Source organism: Protopterus annectens, chromosome 8.part1 (assembly GCF_019279795.1).
Source record: "Protopterus annectens isolate FY-2018-M chromosome 8.part1, PAN1.0, whole genome shotgun sequence".
In the NCBI taxonomy this organism is placed as follows: domain Eukaryota; kingdom Metazoa; phylum Chordata; order Ceratodontiformes; family Protopteridae; genus Protopterus; species Protopterus annectens.
Window position 1 is genome coordinate 468,880,858 of NC_056742.1, and position 26,027 is coordinate 468,906,884.

At 39.7% G+C, this 26,027-nt stretch overlaps 1 protein-coding gene and 1 long non-coding RNA gene across 2 annotated transcripts in view; one reads left to right on the forward strand and one right to left on the reverse strand.

Moving 5' to 3' along the window:
• The window catches only part of LOC122810409, a 239,020-nt gene extending 238,437 nt beyond the window's left edge, over positions 1-583 (forward strand). The window contains exon 2 of the long non-coding RNA XR_006366099.1: positions 208-583. This is a non-coding gene — a long non-coding RNA (uncharacterized LOC122810409). The remainder of the gene's footprint in view (positions 1-207) is intronic.
• FTO (FTO alpha-ketoglutarate dependent dioxygenase) overlaps positions 1-26,027 on the reverse strand; it is a 1,656,404-nt gene that overhangs the window by 328,477 nt on the left and 1,301,900 nt on the right. The gene's annotated exons all lie outside the window — the stretch shown is intronic.

Consider the following 26,027-nt stretch of genomic DNA (forward strand, 5'->3'; position numbering starts at 1 on the left):
TTAAATAAATAAATAAATAAACTTTCAGGTAAATCACTGAGGATTACAATGAATCAGTAATTCCAGACATTAAAGTTTTATATAGTGATGTTCAGAAAATGCATGTTGAAGCAAAACATGCTGTTCAACTAACTTGAATTAGAGAACTGTTTACAAACTGTTTCTGATTTTGGACCTCCATCCTACCATTATTTTTGTCTTTGTCAGGAATTTGTGATGACAGACGCTGAAAGGTATGACGTGGAGACTTCTGATGGCCCCTGACCAGATGAAGCTGTGGATGTACCGGAAGAACCACTGGAACTCTGGGCTATTTACTTAAGGAAAACCAGGAATCTATCTGTGGCTACACCACATGACTGTAGCAAGGGGCACCTTGGCCTGAGTTGCAACACCAGTTCTATGAAAAGCAAAGATTGCTGGGTTTCTACTGAGTGACTTTAAAACTGAAGAGCAAATCACAGAGATGAACTGAATGTTAACCAGAATCAAGTAAAGCACAGGTGTGCTCATTTTTTATTTAAGTCAGAAGTGAAGCTTGGTTTTACATTTCAGTCCAGAAATAAAATGCACTTAAATTAAAGAAAATGTCTCCAGTGTGCTACACCTGTTACAAAAGAGGCTAGTATACTGAGAACAAACTGGTGTGTGTGTGTGTGTGTGTGTGTGTGTGTGTGTGTGTGTGTGTGTGTGTGTGTGTGTGTGTGTGTGTGTGTGTGTGTGTGTGTGTGTGTGTGTGTGTGCGTGTGTGTGAGACCTTTTATATCATATTTTCAAATTGTACTTCATCTAAGTAAAAAAACACTGAAAAAAAAAGACTGAACTTCAACATGTCGAATCTCCAGGCCTGGCTTTAACATGTGATATACCGAACATGAATGAAACCATGTAAAGTTGACTTCTCAAATGTCGACAACGCAAACATCAATATATCACTATTCATGCACAGAGGATGACCCTTCAAATAAATCAACAAAAAAAAGCCAAAAAATTTGTTTTCAGCAGGGAGACAAGCCCCCTTGCATACTCCCCCATGTCACAGGCAGCACTCCCACCCCCTTCTAATTATATACACTAACTCCGAGATCACACAATTCTCATGGAAGGGGAGCATTCCCCAATACCTTGAACTGTCAATCTTACATAGCTGTCAGACATCTATTTAGTCGACCAAATCAGGGAGCTTCAAAAAATTCTCTGACCCTCTTCTTGGACTGAGGAAAGTCCTGAGCTTCCAAGTGGAAATACTTCCCCATTTTAGGAAGTTCTTTGCCAAAAGAGAAATCCTCACTGGTGAGGCTGAGGCAAGTTTATCAACAATGTCAGGGTCAGCTATGTAAGCCAACTCACCTTAATCTGAATCAAAAGAATCAGAGGATTAACGTAAACAAACCACTCAAATGATGAACACTAAAACTGAACAATGAAAACGAATGCAGATAGGCACCACAGGCACACGGAATCTTCTTAAAGGAACTTCCTTTAACAAGATTACGTTTTCCTGTGGTGCTTATCTGCGGGTGTTTTCACTGTTCAGAATTAGAGGATTCTTGGCGAGAGTCCCCATTTTGCTTCCCAGAAACAGATTCTTTGGGAGCAGGAAGTCTAGTTGGACTGTGCTGTCTGGAAGCCACAATCTGAATTAGGTCCTCAGCCAGTCTATAATGGTAAATCCTGTTGGTGTTTAGAGTCAAAACAGCTAGGCTGAGGTAAGCTAGGTAGAATCTTTTTTGATTTGGCTTTAGCCTTCAGTCCGGGTATGGCGTTAGAGGTACTTTGACCAGGCGTCAGGGAGGTGGCCACTAACTGCGCATGGTCGACTGATGAACCCTCAGAAAGATTTTGGGATTCCACCCTCCATATCTGAAGATCTAGTGTGGGAGTCCGAGCCTGAAGCGTGTAGATCAACCTTGAACCCCACCTACAACCCTTGTCCTTCAAACTGTGCAGACAGAAGAGAGCCCTGAGGCATATTAGACTCCAGAGAATAATTGACAACAGACTCTGACACACCCTCTGTTGCTGTACGGGACTACAAAAGTGTCTCCTGCCTTTCGAAAATCACTGGCTGATGGTGAAGCTGTGACAGCTGGAACTCTCGAATGCTTTGGATGTTTCTCTCTACACTTGCAAGAGGGGTTGAAATTAGAAGAATCACTGGATGCCATAGTTCATTTGGATCCCTGATGCTCTATTCCCATTTCTAAAAACAGAGCAAGGTATTCAGCACTGTATTGGACAGCATGTTTGTTAAAGTGAGCATGGGGGGACAGCTAAAGACGTCATGCTACAGGCCTAAGCAAAACAAATAAAAGTTATGAAAGTACCAATGTGTAATCTGTCTTCCACAATCATCCAAGACAAGTACTAGTTCTAGTACTCATCTAACAGTACGAGTTAAGAGAACTTTTTTGGATAATAAAATTAAACTCTTAACACACCACCAGGTATTAATGAGAACATTACTCTGGCTCCAGTGTTAAAAAAGAGAGCTCTGGATGTAACATAGTATTTTTCTTAAAGCTTCAACATTTTATACTTTTAAAATGAATGTTTTAAGTTGTCAGTTTATGAAGCAGTGTGGATCACTTTAATTACAGAATTTTTAATTTGTAAATTGTGTAATTAATTAACTAGAATGTAAATGACACCTATTATATAAGAGGTACTTATGGGAATAATAACTTAGCTCTGAAGAAGTCTCTGTTTTGGTGAAGGAGACAAAAGCACTTGACTTTCTTTGTGTTTGGAATGAAGTGTGTTCATAAGCATTTTGGTCCTGTTATTCCTGTGGAGGTATGGAGCTTATGGTGTAGACCCAGTGAATTGCTTTTCTAAGTTGATTTTACTCATCTAACAGAAACAGACAATAAACTACAATAAAAGGTTCTCAAACAAGGTACTTAGTTTTTGGCTGACCGGTATGCCTCAGGCTCTGATGGCAAGAAAGACCTGTAAGATTTGGCTTGCCGATGTCCCTTATATCCAGACACCTTGACATCAGGTACAGGGCATCTGCCTGCCCAGGAGGATGGCTTAAAATCTCTAGTATTTGGGCTAGCCAAGGGCTACCACAGCAAGAATACCCCCATTGTTATTACTGCAACAATGAAACCTGATGAATATCTATAATTTGTGTTTACCTTTACCCCACCGAAATATAGAGAATTTATTTTGTGAGGAAACTGTCACATTTTGTCAAAAATGGAGAAACTCAGAGATATTGGTACAGATCAACATAAACACATTTGTGTAACCACTGTAATAACCACGCCAAAAGCCATCCCATCACTAAAGAAACAGTAAAATGATGACACGCTCAAAGTCTACCTAATTGCCTTTGAAAGATATGACACCCAGGACAACTGGGCTCAGGTTGACTGGACAAAACATCCTGCATTCAAACTTATGAAAGAAGCACTCATATCATATTTGGACATAGAAGGTGCTGCTTATATTGGCTATCAAAAACTAAAATAATTGTTAGCTATAAATGGTGTTTCTTCTGAAACACAAGCAATGAAGTTCCATACTTGGACATTTAGTTAAAGTAAAAGTACAAGAAAAATAATATTTGATTTAAAGCATAATTCCGACTTGTGATTACAATCAGAAATCAGTACAAGTCAAATGACTAGACATTTTAGGAGTTGCTAAATTATAAGGATGCTCTGAAGTTATATACATGAAGTTACTTTTCTAAATAACCCTAAGAGTGTTGTAAACTATTGGTATAATGTAAAAGGTTACTAGCTGATGAAGCACTCTTGAAAACTGAGCAATCTGCCTATGACTATAGTGTGCAGATGTCTAGGAACTCAGAGAAATGAAGAGATACTTGGGGCAGAGGGTTAAGGCTGTGAGCTGTAGTTCTTGTGGTTTAGAGTTTTATTTCCCTCAGCCCTCATTTGCCCACTGCGTGACCTTGAACAAGTCAGTTAACTAGACAGTATTTGGAGACAACTGGGAATTTGGGTTAGACTCCTTAATGATCCCCTGTACTACAAGCCTAGTACCTACCTATGAACCTATAATACTTAAATACTACATTTCAGATGTGGAAGAGTAGGGCACACTACTAAATATTGGTTAATTAATAACAGCAATTCTGCAACTAGCAAAAATTTTGAACCTTCATGCCGGTAAGGAAAACAGAACTGTTGTGCCTATCATAAATGTGATATCTAATCAATATAACAATCAACACTTTATCAATGGATTCCTGTTCATGGGAGTTACCCAAGTCTCTGTTTTAGGGCCCCTACTTTTTCACTATTCATAAATTATTTAACTGCTTTCTCTAAATGTTATATGCAGACGACATCTTACTCTCTGAAGCTAGTAAAACATAATGTAAAATCCCAAGTACAAAAAAATCTTTCATGACTTACACCGACGGTCAGCTACCAAGATGTTGCTTTTAAATCGTTCAGAAACTAACACTGTGGTATTCACATCAAAACTTAACTATCAAATTGTCCTCCCTTATCAGTAAATGATAAGCAAGGCAATAATGTTCCAGCTATCACTGAATATAAATACCTATGCATCACTCTTGACTCATCCCTATCACTCACAAAGCATACTGACAACGGTACGCAAAACGTCCTTACCAGTCTTACACTATGTTGCAAGCTATCACAACTCCTTTCTGCAAGATTAAGAGCAGCCATAGGTAAACAAGTTTTCTCCCAAAAATAGAGTAGCTAAAAAGATTCTTCTCCCAGAAACAGAGTACTGCTTACCACTACTTACTACGTGCTCTCTATATAACAAAGACTCCAAATAACAGAAAACAAAATATTTACATTTGCCCATCTAGCTACCTAGCAACCATCACTTCAACCTTATTAAGTCTGAATTAGTTCTCCATTACAGAGAGGTCCACCCTCCTGCTTAACTCCCTTCAATTAGAAATTTATAAACTTGGATAGTGTCCATTACTGACAAGAAAATTAGTTGTGAGGGAATACTGTTTTACCTTAACAGAAAACCAAGAGGACAACATGACACTTGTCCACCCATGTTTCAAAACTGTAATAGGAGGCAAAGCCTTCTCCAGATCAGGACCTGAAACTTGGAATCAGCTTTGCCCAGAAATCAGATGTCTTAAAACACTGCATGATTTCAAGAAAGCAATGAAAAACATCTAAACAAGGAAGTCAGGTACAACTGCTTTAAAGATAATGGCTAGATTTCAAAACAAGGACCTATCCACTTTTATTTATTAAAACTTAGTAAAGCAATATGTGCACTTGTTATCATAGTACGCATATTGTATGTAGCAGTCTGTTGCACAAACTGCATACACTTTCTGCTGCATTTTCTACTTAAGGATGTACAGTTGCTGGTATATACTGTCTCTGTAAAATCTAATACATGTTTTGTCCAGTGTTCTATTTAAAAATGTAACTACATAAAATGTATATTTGCTTCTATAACTCTCGAACTATGTTTTTTGTAAAATATGTAAATTGTTCTGTGAAACTGTTCTTTGAACCTGGGTCAACTGACCAGCATACTTACCTGTCAATAAACAGTAATCAGTTATAATATAAATAAAATAATTAATATGTACCAATGGATTGTGATGTACTGATAGAATAGATGAATTGGTACAAGTTAGCCTAATGTACAGTACTGGTAGATGGGAAGGAACTAAAGAGGCTAATACAGTCTGAGACCATGGTTACACTTATTAAGAAACCATATACCTACAGACAAAAAATAATTGACAAGATATAATTGGAAGAAGGCAGGAAGAAGTACCCTGTAACACACAAAGAAATTCAAAGTCTGCTGGATGAAATGCTACATCCCACAACTTTGGTGCTTCATTTAACACACCTAGCCTGCTATTTCACCAGAAAGCTAACAAAGGCTGAAACAAAATACAGTGTCATAGAAAGAGAATTTTACATAACTTCTTTACAGTATTATTTGGTGAGACACAGCTTCACACTGGTAACTAAAAAATGCAACCCCAAAGTGGTTGTATTAGAAAAAGGATGTGAACACCCATTTGAATAGATGGGCTTTTTCTCTACAGCCCTTTTATTTCATCATAGACAGAGGCCTAACAAAAGCCAAAGGAATGTGGATGTACTGGGACTTCCTATAATGTGCTGCCAAAGAAATCAGGCACTTGCACTGCTCCATCTGTCAAACAGTGGAAAATGCATGCTAATCAGTAAGATAACAAGAATAAAAAGTGGGAAAGCTGTGCAGTTGTAGTGTGTGAGGTGAAATTAGCATTGTAGTTTCAAGAAGCTCCATGCATAAAAAAATAAAGAGAAGAAACTGAGGCAGAAGAAGGCAAATGGAGCAGCAGTCCACATGGTGGTACATGACATATGGGTTGAGATACCTGTGCCAGATGGGATACAAGGAGAAGTAGAACAAGTCATTCTTTAGAAGTTCAGTACAAGGCTAGAGCAATATATTAAGGAGAACAACAGGGTGTTAAATAATGTATCAGAAGTGGTTAAAGATGCTCAGACCCACTGCAGTCTCTTATACAGGACAACATGTGTTCAGGGCAAAGATGACCACATCAAAAATGAGAGTGGTACCCTTGGCAGATTATGAGGACCAAGTGAGACATAAGAACCTCAGTGTAATCAGAATCCCAGAGGGTTTGGAAGAAAGAGACTGCATGGGGTTCATAATAAAACAACTTGCAAGATGGGCACAAACTACATGGGAAGAGCTGTATATATAAAAAGGGACAGCATGGATCCCCGCAACATCTAGTCAGAGACAGCCAAGATCAGTTTTGGTCAGACTCATGGCATACGTGCAAAAAGAAAAGATTTTATTGCAGGTTTGGAAACTATATTATATTATTTATTTACACTTTGTTGATTGGGTTAGTCACACTAGGCCAATGGCCTCTTTTCAGGGGAGACCCAAGAAGCGTAGGATACATTTATCAATGTTACAATAGACGCGCTTAGAAAGAAATAAGCATGTGAACTGGCAAAAAAAAAAAAAAAGATTTCAGAATGATTATTCAGCAGAGTATCGGGGAAAAATGAAAAGGGGGTTAATAATACTGACTGTGAGAGGTGTTCCAATCATGACAGAAGGGGAGAAGAAAGATAACAATAACAGATTTCTTGTAATAAGGGGTTATTGACACGGTAGCAGGATTACCCCAGCATGTACTTATATTCTGTCTAAAACTACTATTAAGATATTTAACAGAATTATGGGAGAGGTAATTAACTTCCAGCAGGAATATTATTCATGGGTGGGGTCTGGAACCTGATAAGCAATACTGAAGATGTACTGGGGGGCCTAGAAGAGAAAATACAACAAAAGAGGGTAGATTTCCGAAGAAATATACACGAATATTTGGAATGAAGGATGTGAAATTACTAGCAGGAACCAACTGAATTTAAATATTATTCCCCAAGTTACAATAACTGGGTTAAACTAGGCAGAAATTATATTTCACAGGAGCATGGGTATTTAATGGCATTTAATTAAAAGCTTTGAAACACTCAATACTTCTTTTAGATGATGTGCCAATAAAGACTATGATAAAGTTGCAGGGTAATCAATTAAAATGAGTCACTGGTCTCATTAAAGCGAGAGGCATTTAAGGAATGGGTAGTAGAAATGAATCAAAAGTTGTTAGAGATGATAAAATTTCTTTAGAAAGAGTGGCAAAGGAGTGGGATAAAAGGAAAAGGGAATTTATAAATATGGTAGAAATGAAAGACAAAGAAATATGAAAGAGAGGTAATAAAAATTATTTAGTGGAATTATCAAAAGTTAAAGTATTATGGACAAACAGGAATCTTACAAAACAAGAAGAGCAGCAATTGGTGAGCGTTAAAGGGAAAACAAAAGCATATTTGGATAATATATATATATATGAGTTTAGAAAGCAAGCTTTTTTGATAACATCCCTAGAGTACAATAACTATTAGCACAACACAAAATAGAAAGGGGTGCTGCCAAACATAGGGAGTCAATGACTACAAAGATAACCAGAGACATTTTGGAAAATCTGAACAGAGCAGAAGAACTGGGAAACCAAGAAAAAAAATGTAAATATTTATCCAAGGTTTTAAAAATGTCAAGGTCAGAGGTAGATGAGGCTCAAGAATTAATAGCTAAGATGGAGAGAATGATATAAAAATTGTGATGTATAATCACTCAACAGGGAAGTATCTAAGAACAGATGGCATTCCTGTGGACGTTTGCAAGTTATGAGGGAAGAATTTGATAAAAGATCTAGAAGGTTTTGTTTAGCAGTATTTTAGAAGAATGGCAGTACCAACATCTTGGAAGAAAGATGTGGTGGCTGTACTACCCAAAGAGGGTAAATACAATTTAAATACAACTTCATACAGACCAGTTTCAATTCTGAATCATGATTATAAAGCATTTACGTCTGCACTAGCTAAGAAAATAACTAAGGTGCTGCCAAAACTGACAGACATGGATCAGTGTGGTTTTCTGGAGGGGGAGTCAAACATGTGCCAACATTAACATCACAATGATGATCCAGACGGAAGCAGTGTACAAGAAGACCTCACTATTGCTGGTGGGTCTTGATTCAGAGAAGGCATTTGATAGAGATTGCTGCAATATTACAAGCGGGGCAACAGCACCATTAACATTTCCTGACAGAATAATGGAGTTAATTAAGAAGAAATATGAAGGGCCAGCAGCAAGAATCAAGGTGGAGGTTCCCTCTCTGACAAGCTGTGTTTGAATAGGTGAACCGGAAAAAGTGTATTCTTTCCCCTCTGTTATTTGCCTTTTACTTAGAGCTACTGGCAAAGAAAACAAGGGACTCACAAATTCAAGGGTATAACAGGTGCAGTATTCCAAGAAAAATTAGCCTTACTTGCAATTTGTATTATTGTGTAATAGTTAACTGCAGAAAAGGGTAATTTCAGTGTTGTGGAATGTTTTGAGTGTTTCACGTTTTTCAGGATATAAAATAAATGAAGATACAACAAACCTGATAGCAGTAAACAAGCTATGTTCATGCTCAAGAATTGGTTCAACATTACCCACATTTATGGGGACATAAGATGAAATATTTCGGTGTACAGATTAAAATGATTTTTCTATGGCAGCTAAGTATATGTGGGAGGAGACCAAAGAAAAGACGGTACAAAAATTGAGAAGTAGGAAGCTCTTGATTATGCATACGGATAGTAAGGTACAAGCAGTGAAAGCACTTTACTCCTTTTAATGATATTTACAGGTTAGGTATATGTTTGGGTCTATATTATAACATCGAAGTGTCAGAACTTCGAATGTTATAACATCGAACTCAAAACCATGAAAGCTGAAAACCCCGAAGACTGAGAACAGCGATTTTTGTCCCTGGGAAAAAAATCGCTGTTCCGGTACAAAACACGAAACACACAAACACTACAAACAATTTCTAATGGGGGGGAGCTTTGCCCCCCACTCCCCCCAATGTGGGGGACTGTGCTCACCACACCCCCCACTTAAATATACCAAGTCCGTGATCACACCACAGTGGAGGAAATAGCGAAGCCACGGAAACGGCCCACCGAATTCTTTCCCTGGGAAATAATTTGATATTCCGCAGCTTCGATATTGTCAGTCTTCGAGGTTTCCAGTTTGATGTTAAACATTCGAAGTTTTGACACTCCGATGTTATAATACAGACCCATATGTGTTTATCTACCAGAGGAGAAACTCTGGATCATAATTAATAACAAAAAAAAAAAAAAAACAGAAAGGTGACAAGACTTAAGTGGGATAAGCTGTTTCTCACTATAGGACAAGATAGTTTAGGATTACCAGATTTGAACTGATACTTTAGAGCTACAGAATTAAGGCTCATATACATAACACAGGCAGAAGAGTATAAATCAAAGTGGAAACAAATTATTTTGGAATGGGAGGTCATCAAAAAATAAGGAGGCACTAGCATTTTGAATGCAGGCCCTTAATGAAAAAAAACATTCATACAGAATACTGTATTTACAAACTAGCAGAAAGTATTTTGAGAACTATGCCAACATGAGAATGGAGAAATGAGATTTTACCAATACTAATGACTGCATGCAGGGGATATAAAATAGGCAAGAGTACGCTGGAATGTACTGGAGAAAATTAGCAAAGGATTCACGGTATTGTGAGCAGGAGGGAATGTCACAGAGAGGGATGAGGCCAAGCAGAAGTTTGGACTGTGGGTTGTAGAATGTCTATCCTCTACAATGGACTGATACAGAGTATAGGCAAACAGAAAAGGATAGGAGAGTATTAAATTTGTGACACACAAGGCCTGTTTAGAAGCTACGGTTAAACAGCGATTCCAGAGGACCTAATGGGTCGTGCATCATGCAATTCAGAAGGCATGCTGGGATACTGCCTGAGCTCATCAATGCATTGTTCTTGGCCTTAAAAAGAACACTGAGGACTTGTTCCTAGTGATAGCAGAGAATGGTGTATTTAGTGGTATTTCCTGAAAGGAGGTTAAGGGAGAGGGGGGTGCAGTTAGACCTGAATTTGTCTACCAGCAGGTTTGCTACTTCTTCTGCCTCAGTACAAGTAGCTCCATTAACAACGGTGAATTGTCTTAAAGGTTGCAGACATAGTTAAAGAAAGCCTTGTCACTGTCCTCCTAGGAGGCCAAATTTATCTTAAATTTGGCTTTGGTAGACTTTATTTGTCCTCCGAGTTGTTTGTTCAATTTGATGAGAGTGCTTTTATCCCAATGGGTGCTATACCCATAATTTCTCCCATGATCGTTTTCCTTCTGTTATTCAGCCTAGTGATGTTGTGATTCCACCAGTGTGGCTTGTTTTTTTGAGTTAGTTCAGTTCTGTACTTATTCCTGGTGAGTATGGCTGCCTCTTTGCAACTATTAACATGCTTGTACAGGGTTTCCATGAACTGTTCCACAGTGGTGTTCTCAGGGTTTACGGGGGCTTGAAATTTTGCCAGGTTATCACTTAATAGTAGGAAGTTAGCCTTACAGTATTTTATAAACATTGCAGGCTTAGCTGGGGTTTAAGGTTTTATTTTTACTTCAAATGAGACCCTTTTTGTTGTCTGGCCTTACCAGAAAGGACATTACACCAGGGGGTGTGCAGCACTCTCCCATATTAGTTTGTACCAGATGCAGTATCTATGTGCATCCCTGATCAGCATTTTGACAATCTTGTCCAGAAAGTGTGTGTTAACAAAATCCAGGAATCTCTGTGCCTGCATCTTTGGTGTTGTTTATGATTCCCACTTAATACTGGGGTAATTAAGTCACCCATGAATACGATGGGGAGTGTTCCCAGTAAGTTTAAATATATGTTATGGGTTTCCTAGGTCATAGAGGAGAACCTACAGCTTGCATTGGTGATTTGAACAAGTTGAATCTCAAGTGCATTGTCCTGTTTGACCAGCTTTGAGGGGTATTTATTTTTGATGTAAATCGAGACACCTTGACCTTTAGTCCCTGTCTGTGTACTAGCTGGTCTAAACGTGTGTAAGGTATTAAAAACCATGTCTCAGTGACCGCACAGATGTCAGCATTCTCTAGGATAAGAAGAGCTTGTACGGAGTGGAGTTTTTTGTTTAGACTTATGGCATTTAGCAGTACCACCTTTAGATTTTTCCTGGTTTTAATTTGCTATGTTGGAAGTACTTTCAGTTTGTCATTGCCTAAAAATGCAATATGTGGGGGGATGATGTTTTAGCCAATATTCAAAACTTTACAGGGGAAAAGTGCAGACCATGCTTAGCAAAGCAGCGTGGTTTGTTGATCATCTTCTTCTATGCTGACAAATATTGTACCCCTTAGTATGACACCACGGACCAAGCCAATTATTGAAATCAGTCATCTTCTGTTTAATAATGCAGCATCATCCTTGAAGAAGTCGAAGTGCTGCTCAGTGCTAGGCTCATACCAGCCTGGGACACACATTCCGAGAGCTCCATGATAACTCTCTTCATATAGTCTAGGGAGGTATATCTCAGGTCATTCACTCCCACATGGACTATGACTGAGTCATATTGGTAACTGTGGTCCAACGACCTGACTGAGTGCATAATGTGGCCGATCCTGGCCCCTGATAAGCAACTAACTGTGACTTTCTCCTTACTCAGCCTACTGACAGAGACATCAGTGAGTCTCACAATGGAGTCTCCAATGACCATAATGTTGGATTGTGTAATGGCTTGCCGTATGAGCTTAGACGTAGAGGCTCCATAAGTTGTGGCTATATGTGTTGGTGTTTTTTTGAAAGACTGCATTTGGGGCTGCTGAGGGTGTGTGTTATGTGTACTTCATCTAGTAGGTCTTTGAAGTTTAAGAAGGTTGCATTAAAGTGCCTCAGCATATGTGGGTCTACATGTCTGCTTTGTACTTTGTTGATGGGTGTAGCGTGTGTACTGCTAACAACCTGATTGATACTAGGAGTGCTTTTATTATTAGAACTTCGCCTCCAGTAACATTGTGTAAATACATCTGTCACATAACTTATCAGTTTGTTTGAGATTTAGCTGGTTGTCAGTAAACATGAGGCAATTTCTACATTGCTTCAGGATACTCATATCCACCAACCTAGTAACAGAAATGGGGAAAAGTACATATCCATGGCAACAGGCCCTTTTTTTTGATTAGACAGTTAAACTGAGAATAAAAAGTACTGTCAAGAGTATCGAGTTTGCAACTCTGGGGGCAGTGCTTATTACTGCAAATTAGTTGCTCTATGAGCAACTAGGTATTGGTGAAATTTCAAGGGTGCTTTTACAGGAAAAATGGCAACTTATGGTGCATGCATCTACATAAGGCACTGCCAAACACTTGACGGGAAACTGTTAAAGTAGACCCTGATCAATTGTGGATGAAGTATTTTGGGAAATATTCTGATGTTAGGTTAGACAGTGGATAATCAGGCAGGACTAATGAAAAGAAAGGATTAGTTTTGTCAAGAATGATGAATAGTGGGGATTCACCTAATTGGCTACTACTAGTGCTGGTCTCTCCACAGCTTCATGGTGCTGGGATATAATGCCCCTTTGCTTCTTCTCTCACCAGATGCAAAACAGTAGCACCAATCCTAAAGTGAGAAGCAGGCCACAGGCTCTCTGCTGATCAACATTCTTGTCCTATATGATGCAGTGGTCTACAGGCTTGTTGTAGATTTTTCTTGGCAGATGCGGTGAAAACCAACCAGACCAATCAGGAAGGTCTCACTCACACCCACCCACACACACACACACACACACACACACACACACACACACACACACACACACACTGACTGCCCAATCAGAGACAGTCAGGAATCAATGCCTTCTACTCCGTCTCTCACCAGGAGCAAAATACAAGTACAAATTCCAAGCACCTATGAAGCAGTTATCAGGCTTTCTGGTGATCTCCAGTCTCCATGAAACAATGTCCATATGGTCCTTTTCTCATTGGGAGCAAAACAGAAGCACTGATCAAAGATGATTACTGATAGGCAGAATGTGGACTCCACAATAATTTCTGGTTTTGGACCAGATTTTAAAGGTAAGATTGAAAAAATGATTTAATATCTTAAGAGTTGCAGTATGCAGTAAACAGTTCGATATGAAAGAGGGGGTAACTCAAGCTTTAGCAATCTAAGGGAACAGCCATTAATTTTAAAGGACCAAGACAGACTGGAAGGGGGTGGGCACTTAGTATTGTGACCCTATGGAACACGGTGGTATGGCCAATAAATAAAATAGCTGAAGGGGATTGTCTTCACAAAATAATTTTGTGCTTATTGACAATAGCCAATGAAAAGACGGGTGATGAAAGAAATGAAGTAGGGATCTTTGCAGGGGAAGGAGTAGGCTATACAGGGGTAGATGTGATAGGTGGGAATGATGCAAGTGGTATGATGTTCAATGGGAGGAGTGAGATTTCAGGGAGGGCAGGACTTGAGCAATCTATGTGGTATTAAATGGATAAATAATTATATGAGACCATATATGTACAATGCAAGCAAAGAAAAAGTCTGTAACGGTTTTTCTCTTTTGTAACTGTATGTGCACCCATGTTACTGTCAATATACGAAGTTGATAAGAGTTTTTAAAAAAAAAAAGAGTAAGGAGAGGCAGGTGGCTGCGACTGGAAGGGACTAGAATGCGATTTAGTTGAGGGCATGACCAGAATGTGTTTTCAGTGTAGGAGGTAAGTTAACCTGAATAGTAAAATGAGTTCTACATATAATGAGGAAATAGTGACACAGGGAGAAGTAGTAAAACAGGTCGGAGTTCTGGAATGGAATGAAATGAAAGGTAAGTAAATATTACATTATTAAAATTTGTTTATTTATTTACTTGTTTGATCATTTATCTCTAAGATCATTTTCCAGTTCAGCCCAGGATAAGTCTCAAAACAAAAGTATCTTGAAGCACAAACAGGAGATAACAGAAAGAACAAGTGCTACGCCGATAAAAACATTACTCTTGTATAGTCATGTGCTTTAATGACATTATCACTGGTCTGTCTTGTCTTTATAAATCCACACTGAACCTTATGGATCAGCTGTGCCATTAAATCTTCCATTCTTACTGCCATTACAACAATAAATATATTGTAGTCTTGACTGAGGTCTATATGATTCCACCCAGGTTGCATTCGTACCTGGCTTTGGAATAGCTAATATTACAGACCTTCTCCATGAAGACACAACTTGCGGTTGGTAGGACCCTACTGAATAATGCTACCAATGCCTATGATCTGTTTCCTGCCCCCATCCTATAGAACTCTGCTGGTATAGCGTCCAAACCGGGAGACATGCCCATCTTTTCAATTTTCCATTGCTCTATGTATTTCTTCCCTTGTTATTAGTTTAATTACGTTTTGTACTTGTTCTGTTGTTAAATGAGTTTCTATTTCAGATAAAACCTCTTGAATATCCTTTCCCTAACTGTCTCTAGGGTCTCCCCAGAATATAAATATTGGAAAAATCTTTGGAAGTTGTCTAGAGTTTTTGCCATCCCTAGTGTAGTTTGCCTTTCTTTTGGATCCAATATTTCACACACCCCATTATTTAGTTTTCTTTGCCTTAACATAACAGCTAAACTCTTTTGAGCTTCCAGTGAATTTATTTCTGTTTGATGACCGTGTAGTCCACTGGGCCTGAAGAGCTCGTTTTCAGTGGAGGCCCGGGGAGAAAAGCTCCACAGATACTGATAGTTATACAATAGTTATAAATACAAACATAGATGAGGATATACAAAGTTCCAGAACAATGGTATCATGCAAATGTTGAAAAGCATAGTTAAAAAGAAAAGGCAGTGTGATACAATAGACTAAATAATATATACAAAGTATATATGCGATTATATTGAGTGAGTGATATTTACAAAGTATAAACTTCTTTTTTTGGGGATCCAGAGAAATATGAATAGAGGGAGAAAGGTGGGGTAAAAAAGGATGATTTTTAGTGGAGAGGGAGTGGGTTCGGGGGGAGTTAACAAATGTCGGGCAGAGGAAGTAGATGCAGAAGTAGATGAGCACTATAGAAGTAAGTATAAGCTGTAAGCTGTAGTGCTTGGGAGATGGTATTAAGGAGTTATGTAGTACGGGAACAAGAGCATTCCCACTTTGAAAATAGATGAAACTGCAGAAGGGATTTGAAGTTACAGTGGCTTTGGATATTACGAAGGGAGGCAGGAAGACAATTCCAGAGTTTAGCTAAGGAGCAAAATAATAGTAGGTGTCCTGGGTGTCGAAGAGGTTTATTTATTTTTAGAAGATTATGGTTTTCAGATCTAAGTGGGCTGTTGGGAATGTATGGGGCTAAGGAGGTGGAGAGAGAGGGACAGCTAAAAGGTTGGAATACAAGCTTGTGGGCAGTGGTAAGTTTAAGAGGTTTGAGGTAGTTAGGAAGTTCAAGGCATTGCAGAGTGTGCAGAGAAAGGCAGTGGTAACATGTATTTCTGGAGTTGGTGGCAAATTTGGAGATCTTATTGTAGCAGGTTTCCAGCTTGGCCTGTAAACCAAGCTGAAGATTAGTGAATAAGGGAGCGCCATACATAAGAGAGAGTAGGAGTCAAGTAGAGATAAGGGTTCATCTGATAGAAGAGAGGTACCAATTGTGTCTGTACAAAAGACCTAGTTTTTGGTGGGGATTTTGATGTTAGTTTGAATGTGTATGTCACATTTTAAATTTTCATCGATTATGACACCTAACAGTTTGGTATGTGACACTATTTCAATGGGGGTGGTATTCTGAGCAGTTACTGTAAAAGAGTTTTTGTCTATATTGGTGTTTTTGGATGGGGAGAAGAGCATTATCTTTGTTTTATTGGCATTTAAGGCGAGGTGATTTCTACGCATCCAAGATTTGGTATTCGAGAAGGCTAACTGAGTTTTGTGAAGAAGGTCAGACAGGGTGTCTGCTGAACAGATAATAGCTGAGTCATCAGCATACTGGATTAGTGTGGTATCACAGAGAGACTGGTGGAAGTTGCTTATGAAAATGTTAAAGAGGAGGGGGCCAAGGACAGAACCCTGTGGAACACCGGTTGGGGTGTGTAGAAATGAAGAGAATGAGTTACTCCATTTTACGGCTTGCTGTCTTTCAGAGAGGTAGCTAGTGAACCAGGCGATAGTCGGAGGGGAGAGGTTGAGAGAGGAGAGCTGGGATAAGAGTAAGGGGTGGGAAATAGTATCAAAGGCTTTGGAGAAGTCAAGGAACAGAGTGGAGACAATTTTCCCAGTGTCACGTGCAAGGTTAATAGAGTCTAGAAATGAAAGAAAGGCAGTGATGGTACTATGCCCAGGACGGAAGCCATGCTGTGCTGGGGTTAGTAGGTTGTTTAGGGTCAAATAAGATATCATTTGGGAATGAATACATTTCTCCATGATTTTTGATAGTGGTGAAAGGATGGCTATGGTCCGAAAGTTAGAAGTATCAGTGTTTTTGCCTCCTTTATGGAATGGGATGATATAAGTCTGTTTCCAGAGAGAGGAGATGTATAATTCTTGGATGGATCTGTTTATTATGATGGAGATAGGGTATAGGCAATGCTATCTGCAAATAGTTTAAGGAAAGATGTAGGTAAGTTATCGGTGGCAGGGGAGCATGGTTTCAGTGGGAGGAGGAGTTTTTTTATTTTGTTTGTAGAGACTGGACAGAAGTTAAAATTTGGTGCAAGGGAAATTAGATTGTAAGGAGATGTAGGGGGACTGGTTGGGGGGATGAAGAGGAGTGAGAGAAGGTGGTAGTAAGTTTAGCTATGGAGTCAATGAAGAAGTTATTGAAAAGAGAGGCAGTATCTAGATCTGTATAATTTAGGTTTGGGCATGGGTTATCTCTGCTGCCAGGATGAAGGAGGGAGGAGATGGAGCTCCAGAATTTTCTAGGGCTGGATAAGTGATCAGACTGTAGTTTGCTATAGTATGATTCCCTGATTATTAATTTTTTTACAGTGTTACGGAGTTGTTTACCTTCAGTTTGGACAGAGGGTGATTTATTTTTCTGGTATAGTTTCCATTTCCTTTCTCTTAGATGCATGATTTCTTTGGTTTCTTTAGTTAACCAAGGGGAGGTAAAAGCTTTAACTCTTTTGTTTTTTAGTGGAAGGAGGTTGTTAAGAAGGTTTAGAAAAGTGCTGCTGAAGTAATCAATGGCACTATCAAGAGGCAAAGTTTTTAAGGGTGATCAATCTGTTGCTTTTAGACAGTCTATGAATGTTTGTGGGTTGAAATTAGAGAGAGTCCAAGACTGAATATAGTGGTGATGTTTTTGAGGGGGAGAGGAATGACAGTCAGCAAATACAGGCTGGTGGTCACTGAGGGAGTCAGGAAGAATGCCAGTATCTGAAATTAGGTTTGGGTGAGACAATAAGATCCAGTCAATGATGGTACCAGTGGTACCATCTTTGTTTAGTCTGGTGGGAGAGTTTATTAGATGGGTGTAGTTGTAGAGGTTAATATTTAGAGAAGTGGATGTAGAGTTAATTGTTGTCCAGTTTATGTTAACATCACCTAGAATAAATGTTTCATTTTTGATGTTAGCTGAAAACTAGGAGAGTATATCTTCAATTATAGGGATGTTATTATCTGGGGGAATGTAGAGGGTAGCTATGCATATGGACTTGTGTTTGTTGAGTTTGAGGAGGGCAACAGATAGTTCAGAATTGTCGAATTTAGGAATGGAATTGGTGTAGGAAGTTACAGTGTAGGAGGTTGGTAGAGTATTGCTACTCCGCCACCTTTTTTGTTGGGTCTATCTGAGCGTAGCATTTGGTAACCTGGTGGGAGAATTTCATTATCTTTTATACTTTGTTTAAGCCAGGTCTCAGTGATGGCAACAATGTCAGGCTGGTTGTGGGACAAGCAGGCATGGAGGATGGGAATTTTATTTCTCAGGCTCTGGGCATTAATTGAAATGAAACAAAAGGGAGGGAGGGTGAATGTGGTAAGTGAGAATTAGAGTTGGGTTGGGTGTTGGTAGGGCCAGGTTTGGGGTGGATGTCACTGGAGAGAGAGAGAGAGACAAAGAGACAGAGAGAGAGAGAGAGACTTTGTCAAGTATGAGAATAATACAGTATGAAATGGAAGATGAGAGTGGGTGATAATATGTGTCAAATTTAGTGGGATGTGGAGAGAGAGAGGGACAAGAGGATGGGGTAGGATGGGTAAGACTGTACATTTAAATTGGAGGTCTGTGTTATAAGAGTAAAGGTCATGGGCTATAGAGTTAAAAGAGAGTTGGATAGTATGTATGAAGGTTGATGTATAATGTGAAGATAAGGTGGGGAGGGGGGTAAGGAGGTAGGTAAGATAGGAGAGGGTTGTAAGTACAGTAGAGATTAGTATTAGGCTGAAAGAGTATGTTGTAGTGTGAGGCATGGTCTGTATGGGATTAATTGTGATTATGTGGGTGAAGGGAGGTGTTGGAGTTCTACTAGTTAATTGGGTAGAGTAGGGGTGGGAGTGGTTATGGTAAGATAAATGTGGATGTAGTGGGGGTGGGTGGGAAATGGGGGCGGGGTAGGATAGTTTAGTGAGCTCGAGCATTAGCGAGGGCGAACGGTGCAGGGCCACACCGACAGTCGGGAATCTGTGCGTGAAAGAAAAACAATCACTGAGATTGTTTGTTTTGAAATGCAGCTGTTTCTTAATATGGCTGCACATATGCCACAAGACTCATGTAGCTGAGTAAAGTGCTAACACTTTTCATAGACACACTACTGGTCATAGAAGAAATCAGGACTGGGGGCTTAGAAATTCAACCCTAGGAACCGCTAAAGCACTAGGAAAGCCCAAATGGGATTAGCAAGGATATAGAGGGTGGTGGTTTGCTTGGTGGTGTCTAGGAGGGCTACAAAACAAGTCCGTTGGAAACCCCTGAGAATGGGAAGGGATCGACAAAAAGAGGGGGATGAAGGTTTAGGTGTAGGAAAAAACGGGGAGGGGATTAGCTACACAGTGATATGCAACAGCTGAAGCCAAGTCGCCAGTCAGTAGGGTACAAAAAATAAAACTAATAGGGCAGAAAAACATACAGAAATTAACTGCTAGCTGCTGCTAGGTTTATCTGCCTAAATGAGCATTTTCTGGAGAATGGAGATTTCTTCCATGTGGTGTTTAACAGTAGGTAGGGTTGTTTTGGATAGCAGGGGACCTGAAAACAGAAAAAGGCAGACAAAAAAGGGTAAATGACAATCTAATGTACAGGAGTAAGGTATAATGCAGACAGAAAGGAAACGGCTAAAGAGAGAGAAGAATGGAGTGAGGATTAAAGCAGATGGGAGGATGGAAATCAGACAAAGGGAGACAGGCAAGAATGAAGAACAGAGAATGTGGGTAAAACAGTAGAGAAATCTGAGAGGATAGCAGTAATGGAAAATAGTTAACAGTTCATAGCAACGAACATATTGCAGTATACAAATATCAAAGTAACAGGCAATTCAGCAGTGTAGATAATACATTTGCTCTAGTACTGACAAAAATACACTTGTATAATCATGTATCTAGAATACACAGTTCACTAAGCCTTAGCAGTTATTGTAGAGCATTTCTATGGTGGTCAACTGAAGACATTAGGCTGCTGCGGCTGTGATGTGTACAAACAATACATCTATTTTTCTACTCTAGGAAGTAGAAAAAAAATTGGCTTAAAGGTAAGCAAACTATCTCGTCCAATTAAGCAACGGTGAAGTAAAACGTGTTATAACAGTAAACCGCACAGTCGCTAATAATTAGAAGTGGCGGTATCATAAACAGTACTATCCTGCCAAAAGTTTCCTTTCTGTATCCGTCTGAACATGCAAATGCGGCCTGGTTTTACAGATAGTTATACACTTGTCCAATTCAGATGGCTAAGATATAGTTGCAGTAGCACAAAAACAAGCATTAACAGCAGCAGGATGTGGATAATACCATGACTAAAAGTATATGTATGGTGCTGGCTCATTTGCTTCACCAAATAACATAACTCATAATGGTTATAGGTACCCATTGGCAATACAACAAATATTCACCATACATTATGCCAAATAAAGTAAAAAGAACGATCGCTGAATGTTATAAAGTAAATATACACTATTCCAGTTTACCTGACTAGCTTGTGCACATCACTGTAGCCTAGGAAAGATAGTGACTGGGAAAAAGGTGGCGCTGAATACCCAGAATGGTTTTAGTAGCCAAAGGGCATCATGGGAAAAAGCTGGTGGGATATACCTACTGGAATCAGAGTAATCAGAGTATGGTAGCCGTGCAGAGTATGTCCACTCCAACAGCAGGGAATCTGTGCATGAAAGAAAAACAATCACTGAGATTGTTTGTTTTGAAATGCAGCTGTTTCTTAATACGGCCGCACGTATGCCACAAGACTCAGGTAGGTGAGTAAAGTGCTAACACTTTTCATAGACACACTACTGGTCATAGAAGAAATCAGGATTGGGGGCTTTGAAATTCAACCCTGGGAACCGCTAAAGCACTAGATAAGCATAGATGGGATTAGCAAGGGTACAGAGGGTGGTGGTTTGCTTGGTGGTTTCTAGAAGGGCTACAAAACAAGTCTGTTGGAAACACCTGAGATTGGGAAGGGATCAGGAGAAAGAAGGACATCAAGAAGTTTTAGCTAGAGGAAAAAACTGGGAGGGGAGTAGCTACACAGTGATATGCAACACCTGAAGCCAGGTCACTAGTCAGTTGAGTACAAAAAAATAAAACCAAATTATCTGAATTGATCTCCCACCTACATCTTAGTCACTTTCTACTTCTCTTCCAATTTTTTTGTTTGTTTCCATCTATCACTGCCTCTAATCTCAATATCCCCATACTCTTCAGTCTCTGGACCTCTCTCAATGTTTCTTAACACTGGTCTAAGATATGCCTACACTTTCTCCTTTCTGCAAAATAATTTTCCAGCCACTTACCAAGATTCTTTCTTCTGTTCCCAGATGGTTATATCTTCCCTGGTTGCCTCCCCTATATTGTCCCCTATTGAAAAATGTAACCACTGCTTTTTAATGTATCTGTTTGTGCATATATTACTGGTACTATTCAATACTTTAAATGCAGCATACATATAACTAAGACTGATACTTCAGCATGAAGAGGGGGAAATGCACTGGAGATTTCCACTATACATAACAGAAAAGGAAAATTTTGAGAAATGGACTAAAGTGCTTTTAACAGAAATGCAGAGGTGTTATGTCAAGGATAGGACTGACTAAAGACCTAATTTAAGGAGAGAGTGCAAGTACAGATAGGAAAGGAGAGGGGGAAAGAAAAGAGAACTAAAAGAGGATAAGGAAATTACACGAGTGAGAAAAGTTACTGACAGACAGTGATAAACATCAGCGGAAGAACATATTTACAGAGGTTAATAATATGGGGACAGGAGGACACTGGAAGAATGGGTGGTTGTAAGAGAACCATACAGGGTAACAATCCTGGGAGGTAGAAGTATTGGAGGCTTTTGTGAGACAGCAAAAGGTAAAGAGAATGGTAGTGCAATTAAGGCAGAGAGGTAAGAGATGCTTCCAAGATGGCTGCACACTGAGTAACAGCTTAATTATGTCGCTCTCAGTCTGAAAACAGAAAAGTAGCAGAGAAAGCCAGTGGACCTAGACCTCTGGGTAAATTTCAGTAACTGACTGGTAAGTGCACTGCCAAGATGCCATGAAAAAATAAATATAAAGGACCTGGAGGAAATAAGCTGCAAAAGCTGAGGAAAAAACACAGACTGGGAAAAGTACTGCAGTTCTTCAGAAAGAAGCAGTGTAAGTTCCAGACATGACTTTCAGTAATCTAGAGGAAAGTATAAAGGAGCTGCACACAGACCTGGTTAAAATAAACAAAACAGTGATGAAGTATGTGACAAAGGGAGATACTGCCAGCACAGCTATCTGGAATTTTGAAAACAATTATATGTCATTTGTGAATATCAACATAATCTACATAGAAGTGTGGCAAAGGAAGATACTACCAACACAGCTATCTGGAGTTTTGTAAATGGTTAAGTGTCATTTGCGAATATCAGCATGATTTGTTTAGGATGCTTCTGTTGCAACTATATTAGAACTGTATGTCATGTGTATATCAAACTGGAAAAGAAGTGTGTGTTCAAAAGGATTTTGCAAAGTGCTTAAAATGTAGCCACAGCGTGCCATGCTGGAAGAGAACAGAAATATACATACACTATTGTAACTGTTTCGATGCATATATTTTAACAGTGAAAACTGGAACACAGAAAGTTAACTTCAGTCAAACAAAACTTCAGAAAAATAGCTGAAATGAAATTACTTTATGACAGCAAGAGACAAGATGTCTACACTAGGGAGCTCTCTGTGTTGTCTTTAAGAAGAAATAATTACTAGGCTTGAGATGTGGAAGTGTTTTAATATTTTATGACTTCCAGCATTTGCCAAAGATCTGAGGAAAAGCCCTTGTTTATGTATTTTCACAGGTAGATTCTTAACACTGCTAGTTTCCAGCAGTGGGGGTTTCACCTGGGATACAGTCAGATGATGAGAAATGATGTCATTCTGTAAGCTATCCCAGCAGTAATATTTGAGATATTAATTTGAGGAGTCTGTAAGAGAGACTGAGCAATCTGCACTATGTCTTGGACCTGACAACAACTAAAGAAGACCCATTCACCACACATCTGCCTTGCTCTAAAGTAAGTCAACTAGAGTATATAAATTCTCTTACATATAGTCAGGAATACAGCACAGCTTAATTAGACACTTTTCTTTATTTATTTGAGATTGTCCTGCAATGCTGTTTTAAATACGTCCTGTGATTTTCATAGGTTCATAGTTTCATAGGGAGGTACTAGGCTATTGGCCCAAGGGCCTAAGTAAGCCTAGACAACAAGGTTCCCTGGCTTATGCCACTCAAGAAAGTTATCCTCCTGTGCTCCTGTCGACCAGAGCCACAGAAGTGATCACTTGGGTGTATTTCCTATTTCCCATCCACTTATCAAGATTTTTCTTGAAGAGTGCTAATGAAGAACTTTGCTTGACATAGATGGGTAGCTTGTTCCAGAGTATGGGAAGTCTCTGGGACAGGAATCTATCCCTCCAGCATGACCTGTTTATTGTGGTGACAAGGTTTAAGTCCCTAGAGCATGTAGCTCAGAGGGACTGGGATTTCTTTAGGTGCAGCATGTCCAACAGCTCTGGGTTTGACATAGCTTAATATGTTAGGCAATGATCACCTCGGAGTAGGCGATATGCTACAGAGTACATCTGGAGTTCTTTGAGACGGTCAAGTGTAGGGCATCTGTTTGAGGCCAGTAATCCTCTTTGTGAGGTACTTCTGTGGCCTTTCCAGCTGCTGCAGATGTCTTGTGAGGTACATTCCAAAAGGGGCGTTGTACTCTATAACGTGTCTAATGAGTGTCGAGTAGAGTGGAACAATGACCTCTTTTTTCCTAGATGAGAACCCTTTTGTGATGCGGTGTGCCACGTAGAAGGATTTCCTGACTACTGTGGCGATGTGATTATCAAAGGAGACACTACTGTCGAACTCTGATGTCACTGTAAATATATATTTAGTTCCGTCTTGCTCTTTTATTATTAAATATATTTAAACATTTCATTGTCGCTGATCTATGTAGAGATATTTAAGTTCTAAAAGTACATGCATATTTATTTGGTCACACTGTGGGCCACTCCTAATAGCCTTGCTCTTGGTCAAATTACCATTTGTATTGATAGTAACATTGCACAGTAAGATTGGACAACCTTTGTTAAGGGCCTTAAAGTAGTTGATAAGGGGTGGCTGGTGGACCTTAGAGACTGGGCAAGAAGGGGGCATAGCTATTAAACCTGTGCCAGCCTTTACCAGGTGTGTGTATAAATCAAACGTCAAAGAGTGTGTGTGTCAGCTACTTGGGCTGGGACACAAAGCACTGGTTGGACAGAGAGGGTGCTGTAGGTCTTGGCTTGGCCACTCAGCTGAGATCTCAACTCTATAGCAGTGCCAATAGGGAGTCTTATTGGAGATCTGGAGGAAGAGGGAGAAACCAGCCCCAGACTGACTGTGTACTTGTTATCCTCCCAATGTATGTCCCCCACTGGTGTCAGTGGTGAGGACTGAGGCTCCTGGATTACTGGTCCAGTGGTGGGGCATCACATTTTATTGGTTGGCAGTGGTGTGGATATTGTACTCCTGCAGCCTGTAAACAGTGGCCAATAAAGAAGGAGTTTGTACTCTAAAGCAGCCCCACAGTGAACATTCAGAGTTTCAGATCACAGCAGTTTTATTTATTTTTTGTTAGCTTAGTTAGTCACGGATAGCAAGCAAGGATTTCAGCATAGGAGTATGGCAAGCAGACAAGGAGCTAGTTGGTTGAGATGTGCCAAGCCAAAGGACTGGGGCATGGCAACCTGACTAATACAGAAATGATTGCAGCCTTAGCCACAGCTGCATCACAGACCAGCAACCAGGAGGACAACCAGACTGGCCTTTGGGATGTACAACTCTCAGAAAATGGACAGTTCAACGTTTCCACAGAAGACTTAAAAATATGTCTGGAATTAAAGAGACTTGAATTGGAGGCCAAATGTTTGGAAACAGAATCAGCAGAGAAACTGCGACATCTGGAGGCCGAAGAAAATGAGAGACTGAGACATTTGGAAGCTGAAGTAAATGAGAGGCAGAGGCAACATGAAAAGGAGATGCTGACTCTTCGCCAGGGTCATGGAGGTAACAGGGAAGGGAATAACCAAACCCCAGAAGCAACAAAGGTCAGTAAATGTCTTCCACAATTTACACAGGATGTTAGTTTTGATAGTTTTATTCTTATGTTTGAAAGGGTATATAAACAGAATTATGCTGACCAAGAGCTCTGGGTACGCTTCCTGACCCCCTTACTACATGGTAAAGCTGTAACTACGGTTTATAAATTGTCTGATGCTGATTGATTAAATTATATTACTGCTAAAAATTGCTTATTAAAGTGTTTTATGTTAACACCTGAAGCTTACAGAAAAAAAGTTTCATTAGCATAGATGCAAGGCAGATGAAATATGTGTGTGAATATACTGCTGAACTAAGCACTTATTTTCATAGGTGAGTGGGTGGGTGTCAGGCCACCACTTTTAAAGGGCAGGCACACCTTTTGGTAAGGGAACAACCCTTATTACTTTGCCTGAGGTTATGAGACTCTGGTTGACAGGGAAAGCAAGACCAAAGATGAGTTGGGGAAAAAGGGAAACCTATACCTAGTAAACTGGGCATCACTTCACAGGCAAGGGATACCCAGTATTGCACATGGCTCTAAGGGAACACATGGTGGGCAGCCTAAAGCATGCCAACAGAGTCCGCCAGTAACAGAGGAAGCCACAAGTTCAGGTACACAGCCAGGATCGAGGGTTAAATGTTTTAAATGCAACCAGTGGGACCATGTAGCATATAGATGTTCACAGAGGCAAGGTGGGGGACAAAAGGTGGGATAGCCACTAAGAGGGAATGACAGAATGCCAGCAGTAAGTTGTCTGGATACAACAAGGGTATCAAACTACCGCAAGAGGTTATCTCCTATCTTAGTAAATGGGAAACAGGCCACTGCTAAGAG